This window comes from Hyla sarda, chromosome 8 (assembly GCF_029499605.1).
Source record: "Hyla sarda isolate aHylSar1 chromosome 8, aHylSar1.hap1, whole genome shotgun sequence".
In the NCBI taxonomy this organism is placed as follows: domain Eukaryota; kingdom Metazoa; phylum Chordata; class Amphibia; order Anura; family Hylidae; genus Hyla; species Hyla sarda.
Window position 1 is genome coordinate 180660958 of NC_079196.1, and position 18937 is coordinate 180679894.

Genomic DNA, 18937 nt, shown 5'->3' on the forward strand with positions numbered 1-18937 from the left:
TTTTTTTTTTCTTCCACAGTACACATCACAATGATGGGTACTGTGTAACTAAAAAGTGATCATCCCTCCCAAATGAAGGCGAATATGCGAAAAATCATGAATATTGGCACTTCCAGAGGACACTGTTCCCTCCCTTCTTTTAGCTTGTGGGCCAATGAGAAGGATGCAAATGCAGTTGTCAGAGGTTAGCAACATCCCTAGCAACCAATAGGAAAGTGCGCATGCACATTTATCAAATTTCATTACGAATTTTGCATGAAAAAAAAAGTGACCGAATATGCGAAATTCACAAATATAGGACGAATATTCGTCCATATATTTGCGAAATATCGCAAATTCGAATATGGCCTATGCCGCTCAACATGTCTTTGTTATGTGTCTAGCTTCTGGATTTGGCTCACAAATCCCTTTGTTCTGGTGCTCACTCATTCTGACATCCACTGCCCAGGAACGGGAGTGTCTGAGGCAAGCACCGAGCTTTAACAAGGACAAAGATGATGCTGCAGCCGGACAAGATTGTGTTCTGAATGGTACAGGGAGCCATGATTTCTAAAAAATAAATAAATAAATAAATAAGTGTATTAGAAAGGTTTATGTTTTGCCAAGATGCACATCAAATAACAAGTTTTTCAGTATGGCAGTGCCCATTTAAGTATAGTAAACAGTATGACCCTTGTAAATGTTAGTAAAGAGGAGGACTGTATAGCATGAAGCATGAAAACAGAAGGATTATGGCATTGCAAGAAGGTTTTTTGGAGTCAATGTTGAACCAAGTTTGGTTCCCAGGATGCCCATTGATCAAAAAGAAGGGTCATATGGGATTAAGCTGCACTATGGCTAAACCAGTGGTCCTGTGGACCTCCAAATGTTGCAAAACTTTAACTCCCAAAATGCTCAGACAGCCAACGACTGCCAGATGTTGCAAAACTACAACTCCCAGCTGTCCGGCCATGCTGAGAGTTGTAGTTTTGCAACTTCTGGAGGCCCACAATTTGGAGATCACTGGTCTTAAAGGGGTACTCCGGCCCTGAGACACCCAATCCCCTGTCCAAAGGGTCCCCTCCCATAGACTGGCATAGCGGGGCCAGGGGGTGACGTCACACGGGGGCGGAGTTGTGACGTCATGATACTCCGGCCCCGTGGTCACCACCCAGCTGTTTGTGAGCTGGCACCGCGGCGTGCAGCTCAAACAGGTGGGTGGCGAATAAAAGATTGCGGGGATCCCCAGTGGCGGGACCCCCGTGGTGAGACAAAAGGATAGGGGATAAGATGTCTCAGGGCCGGAGTACCCCTTTAACCAATGAACCTGCGTAAACAATAACCGGCAGCCGCTCCAGCAACCTCTTCATTTTGTTTATGGTCAGGGGTTTGGGGGGCAGACCCCCACCCAGCAAGACATTGATGTCTGCATAGACATTCAGCTGATTGGAAGGTGCGGGGACCTATGAGAACCTACTGGACGAAGATGCTGCCCATATATGCCCTGTTACTTCCTAGCATGCCTGGATTAAGCATGAAATGACTGTACATGCCGCCAGGACACCTCGAGTGCTGAATTCCCATAAACCCCCTACCGGCCTTTAAATCAGCCCAGGCCTTCACAGATGTCGGCTGTCAGTTCATTCATTGCAGTGTTCAACATATGTCAGTGCACTTGGATTTAGTGTGGTGTGGATGCATTTTATTGTTGTACAGCAGCTGCCTAGGTCTGTATGCATCCAGGAATACCGGATAAATCTGTCACTTTTTCTTAGGAGATATAACTGTTTCTTTCTTAGGTTTGAAGTTTCGGCATTGAAGACTCATTGACTGCACATTTTCATATTTCTCCTTTTGAGTAGATCTGTAAAACATGGCATGAAATGTAGCCAATAGGATTTTTTTCTAAATATCTCTTTGAATTTATAACCAGTATGAAGCGGAGCGGAAAAGCCTCTTAGGTAATGGAGATTTATTAGTACGATGTGTTAATTGGTCATTAAAGCAGATCTGTACCTAGGAGTCTGCTGTTTTACTATATTGTGCATGCTGTTGGATAGGATAGAATGCTGTACGGTAAGGCCGTGTGTAGAGGAGGTTGTCATAAACCCGTGTATGGTCATTGACTGTTCACACTAAGCAGCAACAGGGGGCGGTCGCAGTACGGTGCGGCGGGTCGGGGTGGGGGGCGGTCACGGTGCGGTGGGGGCGGTGCCGGGGGTGGGGCATTATCAGCTTATCGGCAAGGTAATTGCCGATACCGATAATGCCCAAAATCGTGATTATCGGCCGAACCGATAATCGGTCGATCCCTATTAACCACACCAGCATATGGTCTCACAAGGGGTCTGAGGATCTCATCTAGGTACCTAATGGCAGTCAGGCAAGCTCATGGAGGGCTGTGTGGCTCCCCCTTAAGAAATGCCACCCAACACCATTACTGACCCAACGCCAAACCAGTCATGCTGGAGGATGTTGCAGGCAGAACTAGCTATTTTGGTTTTCCAGTTTAAATCCGAAAGATTGAAGTCTCCCATAATGATGACCTAATGTGACTATATTCAGCACATTTTAGCCAAGGGATGGTATGTCGTGGTCCCTGAGATCTTTTAAAGGATGTCTGGGATTAGAATTTTTTTTAATTTTGTGCCCTAAATACAGGGCCATATGATGTGTCTGGTATTTCATGTCATCACATTGAAATTAAAGGGGTACTCCGGTGAAAACATTTTTTCTTTTAAATCAACTGGTGGCAGAAAGTTAAACAAATTTGTAAATTACTTCTATTAAAAAATCTTAATCTTTCCAGTACTTATTAGCTGCTGAATGCTACAGAGGAAATTCCTTTCTTTTTGGAACTCTGATGACATCACGAGCACAGTGCTCTCTGCTGACATCTCTGTCCATTTTAGTAACCATGCATAGCAGATGTATGCTAAGGGCAGCATGGTGGCTCAGTGGTTAGAACTGCTGCCTTGCAGTGCTGGGGACTTGGGTTCAAATCCCACTAAGGACAACAATAAATAATGCATTATTATTATAATAATAACGTCAGCAGAGAGAACTGTGCTTGTTATGTCATCAGAGAGCATTCCAAAAAGAAAAGAATTTCCTCTGTAGTATTCAGCAGCTAATGAGTACAGGAAGGATTTAGAATTTTGAATAGAAGTAATTTACAAATATGTTTAACTTTCTGCCACCAGTTGATTTAAAAGAAAGAAGGTTTTCACCGGAGTACCCCTTTAAATTCAAATACCAGACACATCCAGAAGCAGGTCCATTGCTTCTAATCATTTAAAGACCCATTTTCAGAGAATGTTATCCTTCAATATTGTAGATTGCAAAGTTTAAGCATTTCGTTTTCTCACTTCAAGTCCGTTTTGTATTTTCGGCCCATAAATTGCCTTTTAAACATTAAAATTGTGAAATGAATTAGTTCGAATTTTGTTCTTTTACTAATTTGGTTAGAAACAAGGCTACATGGCTTGGTTGGCCTTAGACATGGTCAAACCTTGGTCCTACATTGAATAAATATTAAATTTCTTTGTAATAATGGTAATCTTCAGTCTATAAAGTAAAATGTGTGTTGGCATTGGTGAGAGAGATGTAGACGTTCTGAACGTTCTGGGATTATTGAAAGCAATAAAACAGCAAGAAGTCGGGAACATGAGACGCATCAACATTTAGTGACACAAAATGTCGTATAAAAGTAAAATCTTTCAACTGAGAATATGTTACCCTTTCAGAATGTTGTGGTTTTGTGTCCAACAGATGGGAGGAAGTATGGATAGGCAGCAGTTAAAAATACTTAGAGCTGCCATAGATAAAGAGTTAGAAGAGTTCATGAAGCAGCAAGTATTTCGTGACTCATCCAGTAAGATAGGACACGCACTCTATAAAGCCTGTTTACTGCTTCATTTACCCCTACAGTGAAGTTTTGTTGAGGAGGTTATCTGGTTGTTTAGAATTGATGGCCTGTCCTTATAGAGTATAGACCATCAGGATTAGATCGGGGTTGTCCACCTGCTGTTTAAAGGGGCCGTTCACTCATCCTTTTAACTTTCCACCAGGCATAACTTTTATCTTTTGGTAGATATTGATGTTGCTATTGCAGTTTGCTACAGCTTTTTTTTATTTTTTTTTTTATAAATTTTTTTTTTCTTATTTTCACAAAGCAAAGAAAGTAAAGAATGTATCATGTACAATGCAAAAAGTACATTGAGAAAAAACAGAGGGAAGCCAAGTGCACAAATGGGTTTGCTACAGCTTTTTTTAAATTCAAGTGAATGCTAGGTACAACCACTAGTAAGGGTGGGTTCACGCTACGTTTGTAGTGTGTGGGTGCTGGATCCGGTTGAGAGGGGCGAAAACTGTCCGCTCCCGTATCCCAGACGGATCCGGCCCGAACCCCATTCATTTCAATGAGCCGTCCGGAGTCAAATGCTGACTCCGGTTGTCTCATTTTTCCCCGTATACAATTTTCTGACCGGACCAAAAACCGTGGTATACGGTACACGGTTTTAGGTCCGGTCAGAAAACTGTATACGGGGCAAAAATGAGACAACTGGATTCAGCGTTTGACTCCGGCTGGTTCATTGAAATGATTGGGGTTCGGGCCGGATCCAGCTGGGATACAGGAACGGACGGTTTTCGCCTCTCCCAACCGGATCCAGCACCCGTACACTACAAACGTAATGTGAACCCACCCTTAAAGTACAGGGCTGGGCTTAAAAAACAATAACGATACCTCCGTGCTTGCCTGAGCATGATGGCGGAGTGGAGTGGGCAATTTCTTCTTCTGATAACCACACTAGGAAGTCCCTTGCAGCAGGACCAGGGGTGTATGGGAAGGGAGTATAGTATAGGATTATGTTCTATTTTCCAACTTTTTTTAAATTTACCCCCTAGAATACCCCTTCAATATGCTACAGGGTAGGGCTGGGCAATATGAGAAAAAACGTGTATCACGGTACTTTTTTAAGTGATGGTTTCACTGTATTTAACGGTATTTCCCCCCCCCCCATGTGACCTGGGTGCCGCTTCTCTCCCAACACCCCCCCCTCACAACTAATTATCAACTGCGCTGTCCCCACATCATGTCACCCGCGTTCGCTCCTCTGCTCATCCTCCTATGAGTTGCAGGCCGCAGAAGAAATCTGTACTACAAATAACGTTTCCCGTGCTGCAAAAATAAACAAAATAAACTTTAACTAACCTGTCTACACTCCCCCGTTGCTCTGCTACCGTCTTCAATGTCCTGCGCTGTGGTCCTCTTGCAGTTACCCTGGGACGGGAAAGTGACAGAGCCAGCCTATCATCGGCCGGGGCGGGACATCGCTGCGGCCGGTGATAGGCTGAGCGCGCTGTCATGTATGCTCCTTACATGACAGTGGGCTCAGCCTATCAGCGGACATCGCTGCGGCCGCTGATAGGCTAACGGCTCTGTTAAGTTCCCATCCCCAGGACCGCAGCGGAGGGACCATGAGGAGGGACCACATCTAAAGATAAGTTAAAGTTTGTTTTGTTTATTTTTGCAGCATTATTTGTAGTACAGATTTCTAGTGCCAGCGGCCCGCAAATCGTATGAGGATGAGCAGAGGAGCGCACGCGGGTGACATGATGTGGGAACAGATTATCTGCACTGATAATTCGGGAGGGGGGGGGGGAGTAAGCAGAATAGCGCTCGCGGATCAAATATGATTAGTTCCCCGATGTGGGGACAGCGCGCTGCGGCGGATAATTCACTCATTTGAGGGGAGAGGGGCCCAAACGGTATTGCGGTATGGGCAAAATTCATATCGTGAGGGAAAAAAAATCGGTATTCGGTATGAACTGGTATACCGCCCAGCCCTACTACAGGGTACGGAGATCAAATGATTTCCAAGGGTCTGGCTCCCGTCGCCCCCAATAGCTCAATTTATCAAAGGAGTCTGCAGTTATCTAGATATTTCTATGGCCTCTGAAGTTCCCCAGAGTGGATTCTAGTCTGGCTTGTACAGTGGGGTATGATATCTATATGCCTTTATACCCATCATGAGACAGAGGGCTTTTGGAATGCATGAACCTTATAGTGTCATATGGTCAGGGACCGTAGAACTGGCCCTACTCTTCTTTACCTGTTTATTAGTCCTCTCTCTTCAATCTTTACTCACTCTTCACGCTTTCTTGTGTACTGTATATTTGATGGACTTCTAGAATAGGAAATGCTTTTAAAAAAATAATAATAATATACAGACCCCTATTTAGGGCAAAGTAGGCAATAATATCAGCTTTATATATATATATATATATATATATATATATATATATATATATATATATATATATTATGGGTATGTGCCAATCGATATGATCTCCCTTACAGCAGCCACAAGGGTTGTCTTCTGCCTGATTATGCATGGATCCAGCTCTATATCACTACCTAACTAGACCTTGGAAAGCAGGGTCACTTGCCCTTTGGATTTATAATGCTGGCTATAAATGTTCAATAAACATTAAAGCAGATCTGTCATCAGATTTTGGGGATATAAAATGAGGGGATGGCCATGTAGGGCTTTTGACTCTGAATTTGTACATACCTCTCATTAATTGATATCTCTAGATATCAGGGTTTATAAAGACATGCAAATTAGAATTTGGAGCCCACTGGGCATTCGCCTCGGTTTCTACAGTCCTGCACAGTCCGGCCCCTTCACCAGTTAGTCACTCCCCTCTGTGCGATGGTCACCTCCTCTACCCCCTATTGACTTTCACTAGGCTGTACTGTAATCCCTGCATCTCCCCTGTAATCTAACAGCCGAGGGGAATGCCCAGTGGGCCTAATCTTCATAACTTTTTATACTCTGATATCTCTGTGCTGGAGGGATCAATTAGCTAATAACAGGTAGGTGCAGATTTGAGGTCAAAAACCCTATACAGCCACGTCCTTACTTTATACCCTAAAAACCTGCTGACATGTCCACTTTAAAGACTAGGTGAACTTATTATAAGAATAATGTGGGTACTCGTTTAGATTATTGGGGAAATGCTCATCTTTCCATGGCCCATTAGGTCAGATGTGCTATGTAAGACATTAGGTGTGAGTATTACCTTAGTATTAATGTTTCTGGGTTAGGTGTTCTTGCTTTGTGCTCTGTACTGGATAACATACAAGGCCCTAAGGCCTTACCTATCAGTTGAACAAGTGTAAAGTATTGCAGATTGCACCTTTTGAAACAATATAGCCTGAGTCGATAAAGCCGTGTAGAACTGTAAAGAGTGCAAAGTGAAGTCTAATAATAATTTGTCATTGCTTTAAATATGTAGTGTACTATGTGCTGATGAAAGCAGAAATGTTCAAGGTAAACCTGAGGTCTGCTTCTTCTGGGACAGCAAGAAAAAAAAAAATCTTACAGTGATGAAAACAGGAAAAAAGGATGAAACCAGATCCGTTGACTAAGGGTCGGAGTCTATTTGCTAATTTTTTTCTGTGAACAGAACAGAGATTGATCTTTCAGCTGGGGTAGATGGCGGGGGGGGGGGGGGGGGGGACGGAATCAGGCAACGTAATTCTAGCCTTTTGTGTTAGTCACATTTTCATATTATCATGGTATTTCTCACTGCGACATTAGTTTTCAAGTATTAAAGTATAAAATAAGCATAAAATATTAAAGTATGTATAAAATATGTATAAAATATAATTTGGATGTAAAGCCATATATAAACTTTGTTACCCATTCATGTAGTGAAGGTTGCCACGTTTGCCTAAGGTCTACTGCTGAATAGTCTTGCAAATGGAAAATGGATATCTGGTAGACATAAGTGGTTTCAGGACCCCGTACATGCGGTACCAGCTGTCTTGTTTAAGACATGTCGGGGAAAAGTTGGGAGACCCGGTTAAACAAGACAGAAGGGTCGGCATCTTGGATTTTAACTACCATTTTTTTTGTTCTCTGAGAGAGAGGTCACCAGAGGGGTCTGGCAGTGGCTTACCCCTCCTCTCTCCATTCAGAACACATAAATGCTTAGCCAAGTTGAACAAACGTTCATGTGTATGAAGGGATCGGGAGAGGTAGCTGTATGCTGAGCAAATGTTTCAGGCAATAGATATTGGAGTGGTCCCAAGACTGTGGACCTTCAGATGTTGCAGAGCTAAACCTCCCAGCATGCTCCAACAGCCGTTGGCTTCAGGGCATGCTGGGAATTGTAGTTTGCAACATCTGGAGGTCCACAGTTTGGAGACCACCGAGCTATTCTATGTGTATGAGAACCTTACTTAGACAACCATATTTTTGCTACAGCTCCCAAGATCCCTTGTAAGCAGCTGATTTTTAAAAGATTTAGGAAGATTTCGTATGTAGTATATGACAGACATTCAGATGAAAGGTGGCCCATGTTATACAAGTCGTCCAGAGGAAAAGATTCTGCTTACTAACTGTTCTCCACTCTGGCTCTTAGAGGGAGGTCTTAAGCGGGGGATGTCCTTCAGGATGTTCTTATGCCCTTATAAGGCATATTAGCAGTAGTTGTGCTGATAGAACAGCCAATCCCCTAAACTCCCACGGTCACACAGTTTTTCTAGACTCCCAAATAGCAAATCTGAGTGATTATACATTAATACCATACCCCACCCAGTCTTACCATTGCCCCGCTCTTAGGATAGTCCTGTTGATACACTCAGATTTTCTAGAAATAGTTATAATAAATCAAAACAATATTAAATAATTCACAAGAGGAGATTACTATTCCAGCATTTTCTATTTTATTTTGGGGGAAATGCTCTTTAAAAAGTTTTTCTTCTTTTCTGTTACTTTCCTATGGACTGAAGTCACATTGCTTACACAGTAGAACATCGATCCCGCTAGTGTATATCTTCTGCCTGTATCCACAGCGGTGTATCTTGCCTCGGCTGGCAGGGACTGGACTGGCTTAATTTGAAATGCACAACTTGGCTGAGTAAGCATCTGTGTAACTTCACAAGGACAGTCGCTTCCAAGAAAAACGTTAAATGTTGATCATCAGGGAAATGACACACTTAAAGCTACAATGCCAAAACTTCTATTATGTCACTGCTGTGAATAAAGTCCTTTTACAAGCTGTGACTAGGGGGAGCAGGCGCAGTGTTAACTCATTTTTGCCAGATGGCTCACACTGTATTAACAAAAAGACCTACTACTAGTACAATTACCAGATATATACAACAGGACAAATGAGGAACTTATAAGTGGCGCAAGAGGGTTTCTGCATACATAAAAGAGGAAATAAATGTGCACTTAACCTGTTCACTTCTAGGTTTAGAGTTCACTTATTGTTAAAAAACTGTTTTCCTAAAAATGCTCTTTGGGTCCAGGTAAGGCAGTGTTTGTTTTCATGTACATAGATCCCAATTAATGTCTTTAATGTACAGTATAATCCCTTTAAATTGTTACCTGGCACCAGACTTTTTTTTGACCCAGTCCCTGGCATAAATATAAAATAAATAACTTATACTCGCCTCCACTTATCCCCCACCACCGGGGGTTAAGTCCTGGGAAAAAAAAAAGTGTTGGATTTCCGCTCAAGGGTTGGTCCTGCAGGACTCTTGCTAATGGGAACAGTGTTCCTGTGGTAGAGAAAGTGCAGGAACTCAGTTCCCATGTGATCCTGCAGGACTTGAGCCCTGCCCCCCGCTGCCATCCACGCGGTCCCTGCTGCTCGGTTCTTCCTGCTTGCTTGGCTAATCACTCGCTAAGTAATTGGCTGTCTGGGCACTGCCTGCATGTGAAATAGGAAAACACAAAGCACTGAGCAGCAGTGGCAGGGGAATAGGGAAGGTGAGTATACGTTTATTTTATTTTTTTCAGTTTTACTCTAGCTTGGGACAACAAAAAATATTTCTGTCTCTAGACGGCCTCAAACTTGATTGCTACCAAGTAATTAGATATTCTGCTTTATTGGATTGTCCATAAAGTCCATAAAATCACTTATAAAAGTAGACCTACTTCATGAAAAATGTCTGCCATGTAAATGTTAAAGAGTACCTTTCATAGCCCCCCAGAAAAACCTATATGTTGCTCAGTACCTAATTCTGATGTAATTTTTATGTGTCTAATACCTATATTTCTCTCACAAATACCTTCTTTTTAGTGCTCACTTGTTTTTTGATCCTGTGCTGTGGAGGGGGCGTGTTTTTCTTTTGCCTTCGGCTGTCCGGGCATGCTGGCAGTTGTAGGCATCCTGTTAGGGTAACACTGCCCCACAGCATAACTGGGCAGATTAGTCTGAGAATAGTCATGCCCAGCTATGTGGTGTGGTGGTTGTCAGCCAGCTTTACTGATGGTCACCCTCACTCACTCGGATGACATGCATGTTTTAATGTCTTGTTGTTCTCCTGGCTGGGTATGGTATTAAAGGTGCATACAGAGTGCACATGTCTGGGGTGAAAGGTTTGTATACTTTAGGCTAAGAGGAAATGCCCTGTGGGCATTCACAGCATTGTGGTTACTTACCTCTTTGTTATTTAATAATATCTGTAACCTTCCAGTGTGAAAAATCACTGATGTGTTGCGTAGGTTGGAAATGTAAATATACTATCTGAGAGACAGAGTATGTCACAGATGAGTTGACAAGTAACTGGTAACATTCAGTGATATTGCTATTTACATTGAGAATACTTAAAAGAAAACTTCACTGTCTGAAATCTACATATCCATTGTTACTACCTTGCTTTTACTTTCACGTACTCATGTCAAATGCTCTGTTTTTTGTGGCTTTTAATTCATGAATAATGCTTGAATCACATGATGAAAGCATTACATCATTTGCAAAGGGAAATACGCCCAAAAACTCATGTCTTAAAATTTTCAATGTGTTTTAGATACTCTTTAGACGCTAAGGCTACATTTACACTATAGATATTCCTGGGGGAGATTCTGTCAGCTGCGGCACCCCTAAAATCCTTTAGCGTTGGGACCATACAGAGATTCACCATTGGCGGCAAGGCAGTCTGTGTCTCCCGAATGAATGAACATGGTCTTTTTTTCGGCAGATCAGGAATCGCAACTTTCCACAGCGGACTTCACCTCTGTGGGAATTTTCGCAGGGTAAATGGGTAAATGAAAAACCCATTCAACTAAAAAAAAAATTGTATCAGTCCTCAAGAAATCCAAAAAACCATGTGGGTGATTTTAGCACAATTTCTCAAATATTGAGATATTGCGCAGAGATTCCTTAGTATAGATGTGGCCTTAGGCATAACCTTTGACCAAATGACTTGACTTACTGGAAAACAGGGGTAACCCCACTGACAGAGAGCATGGCTTAAAGGGGTTATCCGGCAGGAGAGTATTTTATTTTTATTTTACATCAGATATAAAGAGATAAAAATAAACCTCTACACACCACCTGGACTCCCACAGTGCTTCCGTTATCCTGCTCCGGTCCTTGGTGCGTTCTTCCTGATTCTTGGGCCCTATACATCATGGTGTAGCTCAGCAAAAAAATTATATTCAGCCTTCGGGTCCCTCACGTCTCAAGAGGAAGTGGACATGACCACTGTGGGCAACTGTTGGCCTCAGTGTCCCATGCACGGTGCACAGTGACGTCACCAGGAACTGCAGAGCAGCAGTGCTTGACCAAGAGTGACCAGAGGGTGAGTATAATTCTTTTTTTCTGATCAAAAGGGGTGAGTATAATTTTTTCTTATTCCTCCCAGCCCCAACCTCCAGGAAAAATTCTGCATTGTCTGAGTCCCCCCTGACCAATCTGTGCTTGGCACGGCATGGCAGAGATAGCCAACATAAATGCTTCCTTTCATCTGAGTAAAGGAAAAAAGTAACATTACTAAGCAATAAGGGTCAGTCAGGGCAGCCAGCAGCCGTATAACCAGTGCGAGCGGTTAATAGATCCCCAGTGGCTTTGTCTTTGCCTTGCCCAAGGCTGCTAGACGGAGCCTGTGAAGTGAATCTGTGGCTGTCAGCTAGGTAATGTCAGCTGCGCTGAGCAGCTCTTGTTTCCTGGGGCAGGTTTTATGGGTCAGGTGAAACGTGTTCCCTCTTAGACTTCTCAGAAGGCCGCACAATGTACAGGAGTCATTGTCCAAATACATGTTTTTGATTCCTGCTAATGAACGGCTTGTATAATTTCACACCAGAAGGAAGGGAAAAAAAGGGCTGCGACTGCTGTCCGCTGACTACTTATACCATATATGCCTCAGTGACTTTATGGCAGCGCTACGTGTCACCTGATAGGCTTCACTGATGTCTTACTGATCGACTGGGCCTTGGCTTTGAAATTCTCTCACCCATTCTTTAAGTCAGTGGTCTCCACGCTGTGGCCCTCCAGCAGTTGCAAAACTACAACTCTCTGCTGGGAGTTGTAGTTTTCCAACAGATGGAAAGCCACATTTTGGAGACCACTACTTTTAGGGAAAGGTTACATAAGCCTGAGCACGGAGAGCAATTCAGGAGTTCCGGCCACAGGGAGTGATGTTACCACTGCTTCTATAAAGCAGAGATGGTGGACGGGAACCACGACTACCATCTGTCAATGAGAGAGCAGATAAGAATAAATATGCTTCATTTGCCAAATGAGGCCAATCGCGAACCTGTCAATGCTACCATGCTCTTCACATTAATAAGGAAATGGGAATACCCCTTAATTTTTTTTTTTATTCTACAAAAAAAGAGAGACAAAGTGTGATAATGTTCACATTACCATATTTATTTTTACCTTTTCTACCCCGTCATAGTAGCAGAATGGTAAATCTTCTGTACGATGGAGACTATCAGAGCCTGATGGACCCTGTTGGCTTGATAGGTTCTGCCATGGTGTCCAAAATTTTTGTAGAGTTTTTAAGTTTTTTTGTAGGCTTCTAATGGAACAAATTAAGCCCAAATTGGAATTGATCTTTTTAGTTTTTTTTACTCCATCCAAATAAATACCATTTAACAGACAAAGTTACTTCTAGATCAGAATATAGTGCAATACAGGAATACCATTCCTTGGCACCATTAACCCCTTAAGGACACATGACGTACTGGAACGTCATGTGTCCGCTACCAACTATAACGCGGGGCCACGGCCGCGTCATAGCGGGTCGGGCCTGGCCTCTAACAACGGCCGGGACCCGTGGCTAATAGCGCACGGCATTGATCGCAGTGCCGCGCGCTATTAACCCTTTAGAGGCGTCTAAAGTGAAAGTGTGCTGGTTAGCTCAGTGGGCTGTTCGGGATAGCCGCGGCGAAATCACGGCATCCCGAATAACTTACAGGACAGCAGGAGGGTCCCTACCTGCCTCCTCGCTGTCCGATCGCCGAATGACTGCTCAGTGCCTGAGCAGTCAAGCGGAAGAATCATCGATCACTGGTTTCTTATGAGAAACCAGTGATCAATGTGAAATATCAGTGGGACCTATAACACTGCAAAAAAAAAAGTGAATAAAGATCATTTAACCCCTTCCCTATTAAAAGTTTGAATCACCCCCCTTTTCCCATAAAAAAAAAAAAACACAGTGTAAATAAAAATAAATATATATGGTATTGCCACGTGCAGAAATGTCCGAATTATAAAAATATATCATTAATTAAACCACACGGTCAATGGTGTGCGCGCAAAAAAATTCCAAAGTCCAAAATAGTGCATTTTTGGTCACTTTTTATATCATGAAAAAATGAATAAAAAGCGATCAATAAGTCCTATCAATGCAAAAATGGTACCGTTAAAAACGTAAGATCACAGCGCAAAAAATTAGCCCTCATACCGCCCCATACACAGAAAAACAAAAAAATTATAGGGGTCAGAAATGACAATTTTAAACGTATTAATTTTCCTGCATGAAGTTATGATTTTTTCCAGAAGTACGACAAAATCAAACCTATATAAGTAGGATATCATTTTAACGGTATGGACCTACAGAATAAATATCAGGTGTCATTTTTACCGAAAAATGTACTACGTAGAAACGGAAGCCCCCAAAAGTTACAAAACTGCGTTTTTTTTTTCAATTTTGTCTCACAATGATATTTTTTCTGTTTCACCGTAGATTTCTGGGCACAATGACTGATGTCATTACAAAGTAGAATTGGTGGCGCAAAAAATAAGCCATCATATGGATTTTTAGGTGCAAAATTGAAAGAGTTATGATTTTTTAAAGGCAAGGAGCAAAAAACGAAAATGCAAAAACGAAAAAAAAAAACGGTCCTTAAGGGGTTAACACCCTTTGAAGTCTGTTTGAGGGCATAATAGGCCCCTGAAAATTGGAGTAAATGTTTCTCCATACCTAGTGAGGAGGCATAGAATAATATGGACTAATATAAAAATACTCTCGTCGTAATAATAACCTACAGGACTTTATATATAACCGTTCCAGAAATAGCATCACTCAACTCCATGGTCTTTGACTGGCAGTAGACAATCTTAGCGCTGAAAAAAAAAGAAAAGAAAAAAAACAGCCGACATTTTTACAAACCCTGTACCATCATGTTAAGCAGTCATGTTAAAGGCCTGAAGCTTTTTCCCTGCCTGTTTCTCCCGGTGCTACAGTACAGCCCCAGTGTAATTCTGAAGCTGAATGGTTTAGCAGTTAACGGTGTGGTAAAGAGCTAATAAAAGGTGAAATCATGGCGCCATGCTGTTGGAAAACAAATAGTTCCATAATTGATGCTTCCAGTATTTCAGTGATCCATGAAGATGTTAGCTGGCTGCTAGACTGCATATAATTAGTTCAAATAGATGTGAAGTGCAAGACTTTAGTGTCGTGTTTTCATCAGCCGCTACATTGAGTGCTTCCAAGAAAATAAAATTAACCTGTGCTCAAAAGTGCAAGCACGCTAATCTCCAAATATGCAGATTCTTCTGATTGCTATGGGAAGAGCTGTACTCGTTATATATTGAATATACAGCATTGTTTAACTCCTTCATACGTCCTTGGAGGTACTCACTGCCAATAGGATCAGAAAATAAAGTTACATGGCAACTAGACTCTGTGAACTCTGGGAAAGGCCAGGTCCAGCAGGAAACAGAAATTAAAGTGTACCTGTGATATGACAAAAAAAAATATGATGCTGTAAATGTTATTCATGCAGATGCTTTATGTGTCTTTTTTATGTGTCTAGCTTCTGTATTTGGCTCACACATCCCTCTGTTCTACTGCTTTTTCATTCTGAAATCCACTTCTCACCATTGGGTGTGTCCCAGGTAAACACTGAAGTCACCTTCACTCACAATGCATTCACTTCCTTGGCTGCACTGTAACCCCTCCTGTCTGTTTTCATGCCACAATCTGATAGGACAGGAGTGAGCACACAGCAGTGCTAGTCCCGCCCTCACTTCCTGGACTTTGTCCCAGCCTGTACTTCTGCTGGGACAAAGATGATGCTGCAGACAGACAGGATTATGTTCTAGATGGTATGGCGACCTCTAGTGGTCCTTTTTTGATTTTTATAAGGTATAAAAAAATGTTAATGTTTTACCTTTAAGATGTACAACATATACGTTTTTTGATTCTGACAGTGCCCATTTAAGCTGTTTCATCATACCTTGCTTTTGTGGACTGGTACTGGATTGTGTAATGTCAAATTGCATCAAAAGGTGCCAATGAACATAACCGGCACTTTTCAGGAAACATTCTTAGTTATTGCACCAACCGACGTGTATCAAAAGGCTTAGTCCAAACGCATCATACAGTGATGTACTAATTGCAATAAACTAAGAATTTTCCTGCAAAGTAAGTTCTGGTTGTGTTAATTTGTATTAGATTGACCGGCTGCTGCCCTTGATATAGTCATCCCGGCACTCTTAAGTAGTGATCATGTTATGAGTGTCCTCATTACATGACCTCATCTGCCCCACTTTTTCCAAATATCTGTTGAAGAGGACCTGTGGCCTCCAGACCTGCCTGTTGTAGTAGATCCTCCATGAATGTTTTACACGTTGGTGCCGTGTCCCGGCACTGACTGACGCATTCAATCAAAGCTCTCAGGTAGTTTGGAGACACGCCCCAAGCTGGTAACACCCAGTTGACAATTTAGTCATACATTTCCAGTAGTATTCACAAAGGAACAGCACAACAAAGAGCTATAAGATGTTCCAGAATTGTTATTTCATGGGAAATACTTGTATTTGCTAAAACAGGTTAAGAGATTTCCCAGGTTCTCTTTAGTCTAATATAACGGCCATCTGTAATCTGTAGATGAGAAATGCAGCTTCGTAGGCTTTTTTTTCATGTTTTAAATGGATATCATTATAATCTATGAGTGACGGATCCCCTAAACGGATGTCTAGTAGCGGCATCTTTTACTCATAGGCTTCATTGGAATCTGTTAGATGAACCCATCATGTACATGTTTAGAAAGTATCTATTACAACAGATGCTATAATAGTCTATGGATGCTGGAAACCACTGTGAGGCAGTATACTTTTCTTGGCGTATTCATTAAAGGAGGGCCAAAAACATAATGCGAATGGGGCCTCAGTATGTACTGTATTCTATGTCTATACTACACAACATTACTGTAGAGCACCAGGTGAAAGGCTGTCACTTTCCATAATGCAAATCACTAGGGAAAGCTCAGGCGCTAAGGAAACAAAATTGGCTTAGCTATTCAAGTTCTGCATTTTGAAGAATTGTGTAAAGGTGAATTTATTTAAATATAGAGTGTGACCCAGCATCAGTCCATGTAAAGCAATGTATTTTTAGGGATCATAAAGATTTTTTAAAGCTAGATAGATAGATAAATGAAAGTTAACAAAAGTTTGAAAGCCCTCCAGTGATGAAAATGTTAACATAGGGCTTGACAAATCCAAGGCGCCAGGTCGCCATGACAACTAAGAATTTCATGTGGCACTTAGGTTTTTGTCAGCCCTTTCTAAATAAGGGTTGTCTATCTTAAAAAAAAACGAAACAGTTTTACTTACCCTTACTTCCATTCCTATGCCAATCCCCTGTTCCTCTTTTGATAAGTGCTAGATTGCTATGCTACATGAGCAGCGGATGTCACGTGTATGTGGTAACCAAGCAGCAGCCTCAGCGATCACACTTCATACTCAGGAGTACAGATCATGACTGCCGAAGATGCCGATTTGCTGCAATGGTCACGTGACATCTGCTGATCATGTAACATTAAATCACTGACCGGAGATAGAACTGGGGATCAGTGTGGGAACAAAGGAGGAGGTAAGTAAAACAGGTATTTTTTTAACTAAAGATCAAAATGTGACAGATGAGGGGGCATTGACGTTCATGACACATGAGGGGAGGAGATGTGGGGGACACTAATGATCTTGACACATGAGGGGAGATTAAGGGAACACTTATGACCATTTGATTTACAGTTGGTCACTAGGGTGACCACTAGTATCCATTTTTCCCATTCACCAAAAGGAAATATAAAACGTAACTTTTAATGCCATATAGGTAAGTATCTTGCTCGCAATTCTCCTTATATCTCTATATCTGAACTATTGCAGCTTTGCTGCGTGAATAGTAGTTGAAATGTTGGTATAGCTGCAGACTATACCTATGTCTGGGGAGAACTGCGGCAGAACTTAAAAACTTAGACGCAATGGCCCGTCCGACGTTTCGCCACACACAGTGGCTTTGTCAAGGACTTGTGGGCAATGGCCACAAACTGTCCGGGCATGCTTGGAGTTGTAGTTTTGCAACAGCTGGAGGTCCACGGTATAGAAACCAATGTTATACAGAAAAAGACAAACAGCATGACTACTAATCTTACTATCTGCATCTGTTCTTTACAACTGACTTCCTGCCATTGATAAACTTCCTGTTATGACATTCTCCTATTTCTATCGAAAAGCTGTAATATTACAAAGAGCCACGAGACACTACAACTAAGCCACAAATAAAGAACTGTGCACTTCATCCCCAGCCGTCCCGACAGAGTGAAGACATCAGGACAACGTGACTTTATTTCACCAAAACGAGACGTGTAGGGTCTCCGTCCCGCTCTTTATGTTCTCTCCGCCTGCTATTCCTTACAGTCATTTTACATTATTACATTATGCAAATTCCTGGTCTATCCGACAAAAGAGCTACACACACAGCTGTCGTGTAAATAAAATATCACTATGCAAAAGTTACCCTCAGGTGTCGGGAATTGTCTTATGGAATAAAACTTTAATGCTTCCCTCTGTGCTCCTGAATCACACAATGTTCTGAATACATAATAGATTATTTATACGCTATTATTCTAGTGTACATGCACCGGTATAATCTCTGTCCTCACACATCACTGTGTATGTCGGAGACGTGATCTTGTTAGCCGATTATTTTCTTGTTTACTTTAGCGTCACAGTTTTTTATAGTGATACATGTCCATGTGAGTATTAAAGGGGTACTCCGGTGGAAAACTTTTTTCTTTTCTTTTTTAAATCAACTGGTGCCAGAAAGTTAAACAGATTTGTAAATTTCTTCTATTAAAAAATCTTAATCCTTCCAGTACTTCTTAGCTGCTGAATATTACAGGGGAAATTCTTTTCTTTTTGGAACACAGAGCTCTCTGCTGACATCACAAGCACAGTGCTCTCTGCTGACATCTCTGTCCATTTTCGGAACTGTCCAGAGCAGCATATGTTTGCTATGGAGATTTTTTCCTACTCTGGACAGTTCCTAAAATGGACAGAGATGTCAGCAGAGAGCACTGTGTTCCAAAAAGAAAATAATTTCCTCTGTAGTATTCAGCAGCTAATAAGTACTGGAAGGATTAAGATTTTTTTAATATAAGTAATTTACAAATCTGTTTAACTTTCTGGCACCAGTTGGTTAAAAAAAAAAAGTTTTCCAACAGAGTACCCCTTCAGCCAATAGGGCATCTATATCAGATTAGTGGGGGCCAACAGATCTGATATAGATTTCCTATTGTAAGAATAGGCCATCATTATCAATGTCCCGGTAAATTCTTTTAACACATAAATACCTGATACCGTGGTTTATAAAAGGCTTGTTCGTGTGTTGCAGAATATTAAATATTCATGTGTTACAGAG

The 18937-nt window shown here is 41.8% G+C and overlaps 1 protein-coding gene and 1 long non-coding RNA gene across 3 annotated transcripts in view; one reads left to right on the forward strand and one right to left on the reverse strand.

The window, feature by feature from the left end:
- The window catches only part of XYLT1 (xylosyltransferase 1), a 340609-nt gene that overhangs the window by 54307 nt on the left and 267365 nt on the right, over window positions 1–18937 (forward strand). The window lies entirely within an intron of this gene.
- On the reverse strand, window positions 1686–8109 carry LOC130285468 (uncharacterized). Its single transcript, XR_008847340.1, has 3 exons — window positions 7692–8109; window positions 6096–6170; window positions 1686–1843 (listed from the first exon to the last, which is right to left on the reverse strand). It is a non-coding gene; the product is annotated as an uncharacterized LOC130285468 (long non-coding RNA).